This window comes from Muntiacus reevesi, chromosome 18 (assembly GCF_963930625.1).
Source record: "Muntiacus reevesi chromosome 18, mMunRee1.1, whole genome shotgun sequence".
NCBI lineage: Eukaryota > Metazoa > Chordata > Mammalia > Artiodactyla > Cervidae > Muntiacus > Muntiacus reevesi.
Window position 1 is genome coordinate 39,374,264 of NC_089266.1, and position 4,690 is coordinate 39,378,953.

Below are 4,690 nucleotides of genomic sequence, written 5' to 3' on the forward strand. Positions count from 1 at the left end.
CCACTATAATGTGCATATTGGTACAGTTTATATTATCCCATAGATCTTGTATGTTGTTTTCTCTCTTTTTTTTCTTTCTTTCTTTCTTTCCCTCCGCGCCCCCCCCCCCTTCTTTCTTCTGTTCTGGTTGGGTAATTTCTATTATTCTGTGTTCCAGATCACTTATGCATTCTTCTGTGTCATAAATTGCATAAGTATCAGTGTCTGCTATTTATTGCTTCTAGAGTGTTTTTTATGTCAGTGATTGCACTATCAATTTTTGATTCTTTATTATAATGTCTAGTCCCTTGTTAAACTGATCTGTGCTTGGATCTACTCTCTTAATTCAGTTAGCATTTTTATTACTGACCTTTTGTATTCATTGTCTATAGACTGATTATCTCTGTTCCATTATTTCTTCAAGGATTTTCTCTTCATATATATGGAGTTTAGAAAGATGGTAACAGTGACCCTATATGCAAGACAGCGAAAGAGACACAGATGTAAAGAACAGACTTTTGGACTCTGTGGGAGAAGGCGAGGGTGGGATGATTTGAGAGAATAGCATTGAAACATGTATATTATATGTGAAATAGATCGCCAGTCCAGGTTTGATGCATGAGACAGGGTGCTCAGGGCTGGTGCACTGGGATGACCCTGAGGGATGGGATGGGGAGGGAGGTGGGAGGGAGGATCAGGATGGGGAACACATATACACCCATGGCTGATTCATGTGAATGTGTGGCAAAACCCACTACAATATTGTAATTAGCCTCCAATTAAAATTTAAAAAAAAAAAAAAGATTTTTCTCTTGCTCTTTCGATTGAGAGTAATTCCTCTGCCTTTTCGTTTTACTTAACTTTCTCTGTCTCTGTGAATTTAGGTGGAACAGTTACATGTTGTGGTCTTGAAGGGGTGTTTTTATGTGGGAGCATCCCTGTGTGGACAGTGTGTGCTGTCTTTGGTGTGAGGGTGGAACTTGATGTGAATGCCAACCCCTGTCTTTCCTCAGGATGTGCTGAGAACTCTCACCTTGATAGCAGGTATGGCTGGTGTTGGAGGAACCAGAGACTGCAGGGTGTGAGGAGGGACTTCCTGTCTGCTCTCAGGCTGCTGGCGTGAAAGCCCTGAGCGTTGGGCTGGAGCTGGCTCTGTTCCCTTCGAGTGTGTATTCTTCCTTCTCCCCGCCCTGCAACCTCTCCCCCAAAGGACGGGAGTGCTGAAGTAAGTAGGGTCGGTGTGCTTGCAGAGTCGATGGCTGCGTGTGTAAGCATCTGCAGTCCTGCTCAGAACCAGATCAGCGATGTCTTTACCCTGGCTGTGGTCTCAGCTCTAGTGTAAGGCTGTGGCGTGGAGCGGGTGGGGCCGGCTTGGCAATCATGGTGTTTTGGCTGCAAGGACTGAAGTGGCTGCAATGTCATCAGAAGCCTGGGCTGCTTCCACAGTGCTGTTTTGAATAAGCACCTACAGTGGCCCAGGTCCCCTGGCCACCTCTGTGTCCTTCCATCAGATCTCTTCCCAGGATCTGGCTGCCCTAGATTCAGTGCCAGGCTGTGGTGTGGAGTGAGTGGGGCCAGTGTGCTTACTCAGCCCGAGTCAGGGGCTATGGCAAGGTGGCAGTTATTCGGGCAGACCTCTTCCTGCCCTGTCTGGTGGTAAGCCAGCACTGCCCACTCGTCACCAGTGGGGTCTAGGCTTCTCCAGCCTACTGTCTGCCCCAGTCATTCTCCGTGCAGCCACAGGCTCTTGCGTCCTCTGCAAAGGACCCGAGGACTGGGACGCCCAGTCAGTGATTCAACCTGTCCACCCCCCAAGGTGAGTGTCCACCTGTGCCAGCTCACTTTTCCTCTTAGTCCCCTCCAAGGGCCCAGGTCCTGACCCAGTGCTTCCTTCCCAGCCTTCCTGGTTACGTGGGACTTTCTTCTTGCAGCATTGGTTATACAGGAGTCCTGCCAGTTTCCTGTTAGTTTCCGGTGAGGTTTATTCCACATGTAGATGTACTTTTGATGTGGTGGGAGGTGAGCTCCATATCCTCTTATTCTGCCACCTTGACCCTCCTCCCATTCTTCCTTTCTGTCTCCTTTGCTTCTCTCGTTCTCTCCCTTTCTCAGAGAACACTGGTACCTGATGTCCTTTGTCATCTGTACCCCAGAAGTCTGTGGAGCTAACAGGAGTCATGCATACTCACCTGGGCTTGGACCCAACATCATCACAATCACCTGCTCCAGACACATGGATTTGGCTCCTTTTGAACAATGTCCATGATGGCAGCTTTCATCCATTCATTCAACAAATACTGTAATTAGAGGCCTGCTCTGTGCTCAGTCCTGGTCTAGGGTTACCGGGGTGAATGAGACAGATGGGGGCCTCTACTCTCATGAAGGTTAGCGAGGGGAGAAAGGCACCAGCAAATACACAAGGCAACTTCTGTGGTAAGTGCCATGAAGAAAAGAAAGCAGGGTGATGCAGGGAAATTTGACTGAGGTTGTCAAGGCAGACCTCACAAAGGGTGATGCTTGAGGCTTAGATGATCAGACTGCATCAAGGCACCAGGCAGGTTTCTTTGTTGAAAATAATAGGATCTGACTCTGGTTAATGTAAGCAGAAAAGGAATGCACTGGGAAGGTATCAGGTACTTCAGAGAATGGACGCGAGGCCTGGAAAATTAGGCCGGTACAAAGGTGGTTGCTAAGAGAGGCACTGACCAAAATCATGCTTCACATGGCTCTTGTTAGGACCCAGCTACCACTGCCCTGGATACTGATCTTGAACCCTGGATCTGATGGCATGCCACCACCAGAGGGACCTCCAAACTGGACCTGATCATCACAGACCACAGGTTGCTCATAGGTGAGCCGGCTTTAGCTCTCATCTCATGAGAATGCAAGGCACAGACTATAAAGTCCTCCTTGATCCAGTCCCGTCTCGTGCTTCCATCTACCTCTCTTCCCTTGCCCCAGCCTGCCCCACTTCCACTGGTCTTACAATTCACACCAAGCCTGCCCCCACCTCTAGGGGCACTGGCTGGTCCCTACACTTGGAACACTTCACGTCTTCCAGAGTTTTCCCCGCTTCACCTCCTCCAAGTCTAAACTCAAAAGTCACCTTCTCTGGAGGCCCAGCTCACCTTCCTCTTTAAGCCCAACCTCCCCTGCCCACATGTTCATCTTTTAACATACATTTACTGTTCATCGACCATCTTGCTGCGAATCTGCCCCGGGAGCCTAGACCAGTGGCTGGCCTTAGAGTTCACACCTGACAGCGGTTGGCCTAATGCTTTAGGGTTAGCAGAAGTAGTTTGAGGAGGCATGAGTTGGCTCCTGGTTCTGTCACTTACCAGCTGTGATTGCATACAAAAATCTTCCCCATCTGTAATGTGGGCATGTATCTCTAGTGAGTTCTTGGTGCAGAGTGAATGAGACAATGTGCAGAATAAGTCCCTGTTGCCAGACTCTTGTCCTTTCCTGCCCACCTATTCAGATCCATTAAGATGAGTCTGTCGAGCTCATATGATTGCAATGAATGTTTCCATTTACTTTGGATTATATGTCATTATAAATATTAACAAATAAGACTTAAAAAGGACACCTTCGGGTAAGTCGGACGAAAGTACAAAAATTGTGTGTGGGGGCTGCAGTTTCAGGACCGTTTCTGCAGTCGCCACATGATAGCAAAACGGTGGTAAGCAGTGCACGAGTCTGCGTCGAAGACAGCCAGAGTCCATGCATCGGGAGGTTCTGTCGGTTGGAGAAGGAACAAAGGGAGGACATGCGCGGGCCGGGAGATGCAGTTCCTCGCTCTCGCCACTAGAGGTCAGGAGGTTACCGCTTCAGAGTTGGAAGACGGGCCCGTCGGGAATTGGCTAGTAGTGGTGGGCGGGGCGGAGACTAGCTAGGAGGGTGGGGGTGGAGATGGATGCCCCGTCCAGTGACCGCTTGTTATTGACAGCTGACTTCGGAATGACTTTTTTCTTGGCGTCAAATTCCCTGTTTTTGTGGGGCTGATAGAGCAGAGGAAAGCCAGTTTGGGGTCAAAGGCAGAGCTGATACGGCAGCTTCTCAAAGAACTTTTTCTCTAACAGACATACAAGCTGTAAGGGGTCCAGAACAGATCCAGGGTCTTAGGGATGGTTCTGTCATTCCCTGGAAGGCCTCCTGCTCAAGAGCCCAATCCTCTGCCTGGGCTAGCTGTCCTCAAGCCCCACCTCCAGCCTGACTGTCCCTGTGGTCAGCAGGGACCATTTTTCAGGACCAAGTCTGCACTTGCACAGCCTAGGGCGTTGGAAGGCCTTGGACTAGGTCCCCGGTGTCCTGGGTTCTGTGCGTCCTTAATAGGCCCCTGCTACTTGCGGGTCCTAGGTTTCCCCATGTGTCTAACAAGGAAGTTGTACTAGGTGAGGCTCTAGTATGCTTCTAACTTGGCCATTCAGCATTTCCATGTGTTTATAGGGAGTCTGTGAAGCTCCTCTATGAATGAGAGAGCCCCCCAAAAGGCAATGCTAAGAAGACAGCCAGAGTTAACCCAGACACAAGGCTCCTCAAAATCAGACTCTGCCTCTCTGAATCTGCTTCCTCATCTGTCAAATGGAGATGGCAGTTAAACCCATCTCCCAGGCCTGTGACGATTCATCAAGATGGTGACTGTAAAAACCCTCCGCACGCACAAAGCCTTCTCAGAGAGGGAAAAGCAAGACTCCGTGACCAGCCAAGG